The following is a 12,461-nucleotide window of genomic DNA, read 5'->3' as shown; positions in this document are numbered from 1 at the left end:
AGTGCAGAAATAAAAAGGTAAAAACAAACAAAAAGAAAGAAAATGTAAGAAAAGATGACAAGTTAGAGATGTCAACGAACCTTTGGAAGAGGGACAATGAAAGAATAAGTGGTTTCTGACTTAGCAAGAGCAAATCCATTAAATAAGCATGCTTATTCTAGTGACAGAATTAAGCAATTCAAGACTGCAGGTACTTCTAAAGGTTTAAATGTGGGATGGAACTCAACTAGAGCATTGGTTGAAATTCTGTATAAGGAGCAGTCAGATCCCTAGGTCTCTCTGTTCAGTCTATGTAGCTGTGAAGTTCTCTCACCCCAACAGCAGAGAGGCGGTTTACGCCTAGAAGTGGAAGCAGAGAATCTCTGAGTTTAGGGGCACCTGGCCCTGCTAAAGGTGGGAGGAAGTGGCATATTGAAAACAGAAAAATTAATCGAAGCTCAGCTTACTGAAAGGTAAGAACCCCTATATTTCTGGCTTGAATTCCAGAATGCTGTCAGCTAGACATGTATCTTGGGTCCACCCACTGCTCCCAGAAGAAACTGACAAGATTCTCCTCTAGAGAAATTAACCATCCCCTCCCCGAAAAAAACCCTACAGAAACTGAGGGGGGTGGTGTCTCTTGAAGAATAGTAGTTTCCTATGTTTAGCTCATTAATAATCCCTGCTCATGCATATAAACTTTCAATCAAATTTTTAATGCCTCATTCTTAAATATGAATTGACTGCCAGACATTTAAGGAAATCCTCTAACATTAAAGGCCAAAAACAAAATAACCAAGAAAAGAGTTTTAGAAGAAAGAATGACATTGCAGGAGAAAGAAGTAAATTTCAAAAAGCTGGCCAGACACAGTGGCTCATGCCGGAATCCCAGCACTTGGGAGGCCAAGGCGGGTGGATCACTTGAGATCAGGAGTTCGAGACCAGCCTGGCCAACATGGTGAAACCCAGTCTCTACTAAAAATACAAAAATTAGCCAGGCATGTTGGCACGTGCCTCTAATCCCAGCTACAGGGTAGGCTGAGGCAAGAGAATCGCCTGAACCTAGGAGGCAGAAGTTGCAGTGAGCTGAGATCATGCCACTGCATTCCAGCCTGGGTGACAGAGCAAGACTCCGTCTCAAAAAAAAAAAAAAACAGTTCTAAGTAATATTTTAAATGAGATAAAAAGATATTAAACCTATTAAGAATGCAACGCTACGAAAAAGAGCATTTAGAAGATGAGAAAGAGCTCTTAATAATAAAACTGACACATGATATCAAAAATTGTTAAGTTCAGTTGAAGAGTTGGAAAATCAAATGGAGAAAATATTCCAAACAATGGAATAAAAATACAAATAGAAAATAGAATAAAAATATAAGAAAATTAGATTAATTTATGAGGTACAAAAAAATCCAGAAAGAGAAAGAAAGAACGAAAGAGAGGAAATTATCAACAAAGTAATAAAAGAGAACTTCCAAAACGATAGGGAGAAAGAGATTTGAAAAGTTTCTAGGTAGGAAAAATAGTCAAATTCAAGGGATCAGGAACGAGATTTCTTAAATGCAGTGCTGGAGGCTCAAAGTTATTAGAGCAATACCTTCAAAATTTTGCAGGAACATCGTTTTCCACCTAGATTTCTATTCCTAGCTAAACATTAATTAAGAAGTAGGATTGAGACTGGTTAAGATCTCAAAACAATACTATTTCTTGTGTACTCTTTCTTTAGAAGTTTCTTGTTGATTTAGTCCAACAGAATGAGGAGATAAGCCAAGAAAGAGGAAAATGTGGGATAAAGTAGGGGCTCCAATACAGAAGAGTGAAGGTGATTCTCAGGCTGCTGGTAAGGAGAACTGCTAGGAGCCCCTGACTTCAACAGCAATCAATGCAGGCCAGACAGGAGGGCAGGGCTCTGGGAAGAACAGCTTCCAAAAAAAACAAAAAATAAAATTGACATATGTACTGATGTTAACCAGACTGAGAAGAAAGAGTATCACATTTTTCTTAGAAAATTTGAAGATACTAGCCAGGTGTGGTGGCTCACGCCTGTAATCCCAGCACTTTGGGAGGCTGAGGTCGGCAGATTGCTTGAGCTCAGGGGTTCAAGACCGGCCTGGGTAACATGGCAAAACCCCATCTCTACAAAAAACTACACCAATCAGCTGGGCGTGGTGGTGCATGCCTGTAGTCCCATCTCCTTGAGAGGCTGAGGTGGGAGGATGGCTTGAGCCAAGGGAAGGTCAAGGTTGCAGGCTGCAGTGAGCTGTGATCACACCACTGCACTCCAGCCTGGGTGACAGAGTGAGACCTTGTCTCAAAAAAAAAAAAAAATTGAAGATATATTAGTAATAGTTACATGAAAAACTAAGCAAATAAATAAACAAGACAATTATTTACTTTAAGAAAAACAAAGAAATGTTAAGAAATGGTACCTGACAGTAAAATATGATCAAAGTAGACTAAGTGGTTCCGTTGTGATTTATGTTTACCTAGCAATAAAAATGTAAATTCTGATTTTGTATTGTTTAGTATAATTTTGAATGTTGATTTAATACAAATAATAGCGACATAGCTCTACTGATAAAGAGCAAGGAAGTGTGTGTGTATAGCGGTAGGAAGGTGATGTAAGAAAACTAAATCCCCATCTATAACTGGAAGTAAATAAGCAATGTCCAAAATAAAGACATAAACACATTAGCAGTATGAGCATATTTAGAGATACAGAAGTAAAGAAACAGAAGAATAGCTAAAAGATTTTTATATGGTTCCCTCAGCGAGCAGGCATTACAATGGGGAGATATGAAGTATATTGATGTATTTTTAAATTATAAAAGTTACAGTACTATCGAGTATATATGCAGATATGTTTTACTTCGACATACATAAAAAGTTTTTTAATGACTGGAGAACAGAGAATGAAAGTGCTTTTATTCGTGATAGGAGGCAAAGTTCTCAATAATTTAATCGACTTTAATTAAGATGAAAATCACTGGTGTGCTGAAGTGGTCAGTCTTTAGCCTAAGTCAAATGTCCACTGGGCTCAATGTAGTCAATGATGTGTTAAATTATAAAGGCTAAGAAAACACTTATCAAAGTAAAATGCTTGAAATAGATAATTAAAGATCTTATCTAAAAGACAGGGTCAAATTATGATCTTTACAATGTTTTTAACAATTCAAAAATGAAACCCTCATATAGACATAGGTCTATTTATTATCTGTTACATATCTGCTTTCCAGGCATATTTTTAGGAATGCGTTATGTGGGGATAAGGGATAGTATATATTACAGTCTAAGTAGCTTGTCTATAGCCAAGAACATCCTAAATTTCCTTTTCAATGACAGACACCTCATTTTCCCTTTTCCACTTTTCAAAGACTCATTCCGTTAAGGCACCATTCTGATGCATTTTTACTGCACAAAGTCCCTTGTAATTATTAGTTACTTTGGGTTTGTACAGCAAAAGACTCTCCTTTTAGTCAAGAAAGCATATTGTGTATTTCCAGGCTGGAAGTTTCCCCAAACTTTCAGATTCTCCTCCATATCTGAGATCATGGCCCCTGCAGCTAGTGGGCTATTGGGCTATCGTCAGCTCCAGATCATGTTCAAAAGATTCCCTCTCCTCCTGCTCCCGACACACTCACCATCAACACTGCAGACAGGCCATTCTTTCCTTTAAAAAAGTGTTAGAGAAAATGACAAGCTTGACAAGCTTCTGGAAAGAGAAAAGGCACAAACTAGGGGTTTCCAGCAAACCAAGCTCCCCCTTCCTGTTTATCTTGTTCCCACCAGCACGTAGTTTTCCTCTCAGTTCAGAGACCCCTTGTTGCATACACTGTATGGCATGGAAGTCAACTAAGCTTGGCTTGAGCTCAGGCTCTAAAAATATCCCAGTTTAGAGGTGCAGCTCAGAGATGAGCATCCGGGAGGGCAATGGGCTGAGAAGGGCTTGGGGCTGCCAGAGATAACAAAAGGAGGAAAGGGAAATATGGCAAGTAATTTGGTCTTTCTTGAGTCCTTTCATAGTCAGAGATGCATTAGGAAAGCTTTTCAGGAAGCTTTTACAGTGAGACAGGGAAACATTCATAGTCCTCTTTGCAGTGTGAATGAGCACTTGCCGAACCTGGGCCTGCCTTCCCTCTCAATCTTGTCTGAGAGAACAGAGCTGAAAGGCTTTCATGATCACCCAAGATCTCCAAAGAGCTGTCTAGAAATGTTTCTCTAATCAACTTGAGAAACTTGGAAAGAGCTCCACCCAAAGTGCACAGATTCAGTTCATCTCCCTAAGTGGATCTTCCCTCCCTCCTGGCTGAGAAGCTCTTCAAGGACAGTAAGAGGTCACATACAACTTGGCATATGACAGAGGACCTACCAAGTGCCTTGTCCATGGCAGACACCCAGTGTATGCATGGTAAATGAATAAATGAAGATTCCTAGAGAAATGTTTTCTTTCAATGTTTAGTATTACTGTCCAGGATATATATTTTTCTTTTAAAAATAAGAAAATAGTTATCCTTCTTCTCCACTGTCAACAAAATAAAATCACCGAAGTGGTATTTACATAGGTTTTAAACAAACAAAACGGCACTCAAGCCAGGCACTCTGGGAGGCTGAGGCGGGTGGATCCCCTGATGTCAGGAGTTCAAGACCAGCCTGGCCAACATGGTGAAACCACATCTCTACTTAAAAATATATATATATCATTAGACCAATAGCTTTGTTTTAGGCTCCTGGTTCTATTGTTGCTACAGGGTGATCCAATTTTGCTAAGCAAGAACTCAGGACACATTCAGGCTCTTCCTTTGCCTGGAATGCCAACATCTATTTCTGGTGCACATAATGAACTCCTGCTCATCCTTTAAAACCCAGCCCAGCTGTCATTCCTTCTTGGAAGCCTTCCTGGCCACTGTCCCACCTCCAGACTAAATGAAGTTAATCACTGTCCCTTATGATCCCCTGTGGTTGGAACATATTTTGATTGTTACACATGAATCACTAAATCATAATCATTGTTTAATTTGTAAGATCCTTGAGGGCAGGGATTATGACATATTCATCTCCAGGTCCCTTTGGCCTAATTTAGGGACTGATGTGTCATAGCCAGTAAATGTTGGTTGGATTGGATTGAATGGTAATAAAGAGCATTTTCTTACTTGTGAATTTAATTCTATGAAGTCTTGCAAATACATAAAATGGCTTCCCGTTTAGTTATACATTTAACAAATTGCCTTTATTAAAAACATTAAAATTACATGAAATCAGGGTGCCCTGGAACATCCTAGACATATGGCCATATGGCTTCCAAGCAGCATAATACCAGCAGCTTGGATTTATCTAATTTGACAAAGTGAGGTACTCATTGGCATTTGAAAGAAATGTCAAACAAAACCACAGGGGGTTGGAGGGGAGTTGTTTAAATTAATTTCAGTTGCCAAAGGGAAGTGATTCACTTCCAAGTGATTTGTTTTGACTCTGATATTATTCTCCTAGCACAGATCTCATCTTATATCTTCTAGTAATTGGTTTAATACCTTTGGGTGTTATTTGGCCCTTTTTCACATTTTGCACTGAACAACTCACTTTTAAAAGATAACAAAACACTTACAAGCACTTGCTAATTAAAGAACTAGATTCTTCTAGTGTTTACATTAGGTTCTTAGGAAAATTAGGAGAACTATTAGAAGAGCATTACTTCATAAGAGGTAAAAAATTATAGGAGTTAAACCAATGTGGATGATGAGAGGACAGGGGATGGTGGTGAGAATTTAATCTTTCTAAGCTGGAGAAATAACAACTGCAGCATTAGAGCATTTCATTAATTTATTTGTTCATCCCACAAACGTATACTGAAGCTCACCAAAAATACTACAATGTTATGGTGCACCACAGAGCCCCCCAAAAAGGGCTTGAAAGGATGTCTCAACAGCTTGGAAAATTAAATGTCCTTCTTTAAGAACTCAGCTGAATGCTGTCACTCTTTTTGGTGGCTGAGGCATAAAACAAATTATACCAGGGGTCTTACAAGTTTGGCTAATACAAAATTTAATCCCAGGTGAATTGGATTAACCCTGACATTATTTCCCTAATTGAGTATATCACAGCAGACAGAACTCAACAAGAAGCCCAGATATTATCAAGATTTGTGTGTGCAGCATTCAAACCTAAGTTTTGTTTTGTTTTGCTTTGTGTTGTTTTTTAACCGGCTGTACTCTTTAGTATGACAAAAATAGGCATGTAAATGTTTAGAATCTGGCTCCTTCTGGATTTCATCCTTTGTTTTCAAAAACCTCAGAAGCAGATAATTGACAGTGGGTGTTCATCTGAACCAACATGCTATCAGTATTAAAACAACATTAATTTTGTGTCTTTTATGTCTATGAGGCAATAGGATGCCAAAATGTATAAGTTATGGTTTCTATTTCACTGGGCATGTAGACTCTCAAAGAGTGAAGTATGTGCATAAGAAAATAAATGACATCAGAGGTGCAGGCAAGATGCAAAATACAATACAGACTGTAAGTTCATGGATGGGGATCCTGGTTGGAGAAAGAGGGGAAGGAGAACTTGACAAAGGCCTTGAATTTAGGAGACTTATGGAGAAGACTGGGAGGATGGGAGGGTACAGTATGGGTAACAGCAGGAAGGAGGAAATATAAGTAGTGTTGGAGAACAATGAATATACTGGTTTTGTGAGAGTGGTAGGTTAGTATAGAACAGAGGTTACAAACTAGAGCCTGATGCCCACTTTTGGGCTGTAGAACATGTATTATTTGGCCTGAACTTAGTGTGAACATTAAAACACTGGTAGCATTCACATGAAAACCTGGATCCCTGATAATGTCTTAAAAACGAGGATGATGGTAGCAATGGGCCCACATGCCCAGGAGGAGGCAATAATCACTTGAAGCTGAGTCACTACTATACCCTTTAGATGACAGTAAGTGTTCCACGCTGATGTGGTCCCCAGCTGGCCCCTTCACTCTTGTACCTCCCCTGTCCCATGCTTACAAGTATTTATTGGTCAGCTTTTGCTAGGTTACACTGTGGTGACAAACACTCCTAAAATTTCAGTTGCTTCCTACTCACTACAAAGTTCTGTTTCTACCTCCTATGTATCAGCTGCAGTTGGCTGTGCCTGTGCTCTGTATGTCTTCTCCACTCTGGGATCCAGGCCACAGGGGCAGCCCCTGCCTAGGGTGGACCATTCTCATGACCAAAGGGGAAAGAATAATGGCAGAACCGTGAGAATGGCTCTTAAAACCTTTGTCAGACATGGCACATGTTACTTCCACTGAGAGCACATCTGGCCAAAGCATGTTATATGCCAAACCTGATGTCAGTGGCCTGGGAAAACATAATCACAGAGAGATTCAGTGACTAATTGGAAATATATAATACAATCTTCAACAGTATTTGAATTTATTCCTCTCCTGATGAGAAAACATTTTGGAGTGAGGTAGGAGTAAAAACCAGAGGGCCTTGAATGCCAGCTACAAGGATCTGTGACCGACAGCAAAGTTCCACACGCACATAAAACAAACAAAAAAACCCAAGGCAGGTGTGAATCTGGGAAACGGGGCTTTCACTGTATACAGCCTTACAAGAAGCATGCAACTGAACGTGACAGAGGCTGATAGAGGAGGAGGAAAGGGTTAGATCCCTCTGCTCCTGTCTTTATTTACAGCAAAGGATAGAACACTTTGTCACCTTGGAAACAACCAACAAAGGCAGTGTGTAAAGCTGTAAGAAATCCCTGTCTGCTCTCTCAGAGGTGACTCGGGCTAAGTAGTGGGGTGGGGTATCCTGCCATCAGACTGCCCTGGGTCCTGGGTATTGTGTAGTCAGGCAGATGGCTCCAGCTGGAAGAAAAAGCTGTTTGGCCTTTGATGGCCACAGCTGACTACATAATATGTACCTTCTTGTCTTTTGTATTCAAAGATAACACTGCTGACCAAGGAGAGTGTGACCACAGTATCTGAACCCATGACCTACACTGGGGACAACACAGTCTCTCCGCTGCATAGCTATTCTTTATAAGACTCATTGCAAAGATTTTATAGTCTGTAAAATTCCTTGCAATGGTTTTTACTCTGAATAAGCCTTAACAATCTGGTGGATTTTACTATCATTCCCAAAAGCCATCTATATGTCACCGCTTGCATTTGCATAGTTACTAATTTTCTCTTATCATTTTATACTAAGTTGCATAGACTCTGCACTAGGAAAATTCTTCAAGTAGCTGGATGTGCTTCTATCTTAGACTGTGGACTCTAAATTAACTACAAGATTAGTCACAATTATCGCTGTATCAGCCTGAAGCCTTGGTGTGATATCTCATGTCATACTGATGCCACACTGGCACTATTCAAAAAGTTCTTGGCCTTTGAAATAGAGTTTTGAGCTTCTTAGACCTTCCAGATATTATTATCAGTTAGCATACAGGTGAAGATAGCCCAGCATATCTCTAGCCCTATCTGTGTAACATATACATTCCATAATGCCTGCATGGCTGAGCCATTCCTACATGACTATTCAAATAAAATGCAAACTTTATTTGCATTTTACTATAGAAAACATCTCATTTTGTTTCAGATTAAACATTATCGAGCTCAAAACTTTATAGTCAATTCCAATCCATTTGAATACTAAACTTTAGAGTATTAACATGTCTCCATATATAACATGGTTTAATAGGAATGACAATAAAGGAAACCTGAGTTTGGGGCTCAGCTTAGCCATTTATTATGTGACCACATGCAAGTCATTTACTCATTTGTATAAAGAATGGACTAGAATAGATAAGAGACAGCAAATATTTGACAGATGTACCTTCAGTCCTAACTCCTTTGACATGGCAGACGTGACTAATCATTCATTGCCCTGATTCTTACTGATCTTAGAATGATCTTCAAAATCCTCTTCAGCACAGAATTCCAGGCAGCCACTACCAGTCATTGGAGTTGGCACTCAAGTTGAAATTCACATATGAGTCCAGGTCAAAATAATCTACAATATATGGAGATAACATGTGAAAGCACTTTGCCAATTGTTCTACGTCATACAAATTTAAGATGTTATTGTTACTACTATTACATTAGCTATTGTTACAGAAAATTTGTGCAGATTATGTTTATTTATTTATTTTTTTTTATTTTTGAGACAGAGTCTTGCTCTGTCTACCAGGCTGCACTCCCTTCCCGGGTTCAGACAATTCTCCTGTCTCAGCCTCCTGAGCAGCTGGGATTATATTATGTTTAGACTACATGAAGTGCTGATGGTGACTTGTATCTTGCTATTATGCCACCTATAATTGTTATTCTAACAGCATGTGTGAAGATATTTGGCTCCCAGCCTTTTCTTAGGTGAGCATGCACTATGAAAGCAATTTCACAATACTGAAAAAGGACTATCTTGGACTGCCTAGGAAACTGTCAGGGAGACATACTGCCTTAAATTTGAAGCCTGGCTTCACCTTTTAATGTGTGAATGTTGGCCTGTCACTCAACCTCTCTGAGCCTGTTTCGTCATCCATGAAGTGGAAAGTATAACCAACCTCCTCTTGGGGTTGTTAAAAAATTGAAATGTAGACTGGGCGCAGTGGCTCTTGCCTGTAATCCCAGCACTTTGGGAGGCCAAGGCGAGTGGATCACGAAGTCAGGAGTTCAAGACCAGTCTGGCCAAGATGGTGAAACCCCGTCTCTACTAAAAATACACACACACACACAAAAAAAAAATTAGCCAGGTGTGGTGGTGGGTGCCTGTAATCCCAGCTACTCAGGAGGCTGAGGCAGAGAATTGCTTGAACCTGGGAGGCAGAAGTTGCAGTGAGCCAAGACCGCACTACTGCACTCCAGCCTGGGTGACAGAGCGAGACTCCGCATAAAAAAAAAAAAAAAAGAAAAAAGAAATGTATAAAATAAGAAGCAAAAACCATGATTCATAAGCTGTACTCTATAAATGTGAGTTCCTGATACTGAAAAACTGGTTTATGGTGAGTACTCTAGGAATTTTGACTCACTTTCTATTTAACCTTAAGAGACAGAAAACACTTTCAGTCAGAAACAATATTTCTTTAGTGCAAGAAATAAGGACCTGCACTTAACTTAAATCACTATCTTCTTTCAAAACAAAGGTAAGAGCTGGAACCCAAGTCCTACCTCTGTGAGATTTGCCTCCAGGGCCGGGTGCTGTTGCTCATGCCTATAGTTCCAGCACTTTGGGAGACAGGGGAGGGTGGATCTCTTAAGTCCTGGAGTTTGAAACCAGCCTGGGCAACATAGTGAGACCCCGTCTCTACAAAAAAATTCTAAAAATTAGCCTGACATGGTGGCATGAGCCTGTAGTCCCAGCTACTCGGGAGACTGAAGTGGGAGGATCCATTGAGCTGGGAAGGCAGAGGAAGTTGCAGTGAGTCGTGATCCCTCCACTGCACTCCAGACTGGGGTACAGAGTGAGACCCTGTCTCAGCCCGGGAGTGGTAACTCACGCCTGTAATCCCAGCACATTTGGAGGCCAAGGCGGGCGGATTGCCTGAGGTCAGGAGTTCGAGATCAGGCTGACCAACATGGTGAAACCCTGCCTCTACTAAAAATGCAAAAATTGGCTGGGTGTGGTGGTGGGCGCCTGTAATCTCAGTGAGTTGGGAGGCTGGGACAAGAGAATTGCTTGAACCCTGGAGGCGGAGGTTTCCTTGAGCTGAGACCAGGCCGTTGCACTCCAGCCTGGGCAACCAGAGTAAAACTCCATCTGAAAAAAAAGGGGGCTGGGCACGGTGGTGGCTCACGCCTGTAATCCCAGCACTTTGGGAGGCCGAGGTGAGCGGATCACCTGAGGTCAGGAGTTTTAGACCAGCCTGGCCAACATGGTGAAACCCCGTCTCTACTAAAAATAACAAAAATCAGCCGGGAGTAGTGGCAGTCACCTGTAATCCCAGCTACTCAGGAGGCTGAGACAGAAGAATCGCTTGAACCTGGGGGGCGGAGGTTACAGTGAGCCAAGATCACACCATTGCACTCCAGCCTGGGTAACAAGAGTGAAAACTCCGTCTAAAAAAAAAAGATTTGTCTCCTTTACCAAATGAGATGTTGCGACTTTCATCTAAAATAATTAGAAAATTTCAAGGGAGCAATAACTCAAAAGCTGCTAATGCTGTGTGGATGACATTCAGTAAGGGAACAATGCTATGACTTAAAATAACATACTTCAATCTTTGTGCTAAGATCAGACATTGTCATATTATGCGTGCACGTGCTTGATCATGTAGATGAGATTTATGCAAATCCCTCTGGGAATGTATACGTGACACTTTTCAGAGTGTTCTGTGTCAGGGTTCTGAGTATCTCAATTAGAAGACTTTCAATGCTCAATCTGGATACTTCTGCTGTCTCCACCTCAAAGATTAGAACTTCTTTTCAAACTATAACCTTGGCAGCTTTCATCTGCCCCCATCACTATTCCTCATCCATCCACCTCCCCTCTGTCAAGTTTATTATCAGTACATACTTTTTAAAATCTTTGGAATGCAAAGCCATTTAATTAAGAAAAATTTGAGGGCACAACTATATAAAGTAGGTAAAAATCGCTAATATTACTTAGTTAAAAATCTGCTAGGGGGCAGCTAGATTGAGAAATCTTGCTTTTGGGGTAGCCATTTTTGTAGCAAAATTTTTTACCTTCTCCAAGAGCAACGGTCTGTTGTGACTGTAGCAACTGATAGGAAATCCTAAGGCCCAGAAGCATCTTTTCAATATGTGGGGGTTCTTAAACATTAAGGGAAGATATTCTTAAGCATTTTCTTGAGCAGATGTGTTTTTAAAAATGCAAATGGATATAGTTAATCTTTGAATTCTAAACCAGTGGTGAGCAATCTTTTTATATAAAAGCCAATATAAAAACATAAAATAAAAAGTTTATAGCCTCCCACCCTCTCATTTTTTTCTAGATAAAAATGTCTTCATATTTTCTCTCATCATAAAAATGGTATAAATTCAGAAGAAAATTGACGCTGCTTTGTAGCCAATAAATATGAATCTCTAGACCCATTATGGAAGTAGCAAAGTGGAGTTTTTTCCTAATCTTTTTATGAACTTAGATCAAAATGCAAGATGGGGAGCACGCAGCCCTCAAAGCCACAAAGTTTTTATCACCTTTGAGAAAGAATATAGTTTTTCCTTTAAATGTTGTCTCTTCTAAATTACTGTTGTAGGAAAATAACATGATTATATACCTGAAAATCATAAAAGAATCACATTTAAAATGACCCTGACTGAATTCAGTATGGGAACTAGTTTAAAAATAAATAAATAAATAAATAAATAAATAAATTTTTTATTTTTGAGACAGAGTCTTGCTCTGTCACCCAGGCTTGAATGCAGTGGTGCGATCTCGGCTCACTGTCACTGCAACCTCTACCTCCTGGATTCAAGTGATTCTCCTGTCTCAGCCTCCCGAGTAGCTGGGATTACAGGTGCACATCATCATGCCGA

At 40.0% G+C, this 12,461-nt stretch overlaps 1 long non-coding RNA gene across 1 annotated transcript in view; it reads right to left on the bottom strand.

Annotated features, from left to right (window-relative positions):
* The window catches only part of LOC129048939 (uncharacterized), a 32,482-nt gene extending 21,708 nt beyond the window's left edge, over positions 1-10,774 (bottom strand). The window contains exons 1-2 of the long non-coding RNA XR_008511647.2: positions 10,134-10,774; positions 8,806-8,982 (exon numbers count right to left, since the gene is read on the bottom strand). This is a non-coding gene — a long non-coding RNA (uncharacterized LOC129048939). The remainder of the gene's footprint in view (positions 1-8,805; positions 8,983-10,133) is intronic.
* Between the last annotated feature and the right edge of the window lie 1,687 nt (positions 10,775-12,461).

This window comes from Pongo abelii, chromosome 1 (assembly GCF_028885655.2).
Source record: "Pongo abelii isolate AG06213 chromosome 1, NHGRI_mPonAbe1-v2.0_pri, whole genome shotgun sequence".
NCBI classification, from domain to species: domain Eukaryota; kingdom Metazoa; phylum Chordata; class Mammalia; order Primates; family Hominidae; genus Pongo; species Pongo abelii.
Note: the sequence above shows the minus strand (reverse complement) of the source record. Positions and strands in the feature narration are given on the sequence as shown.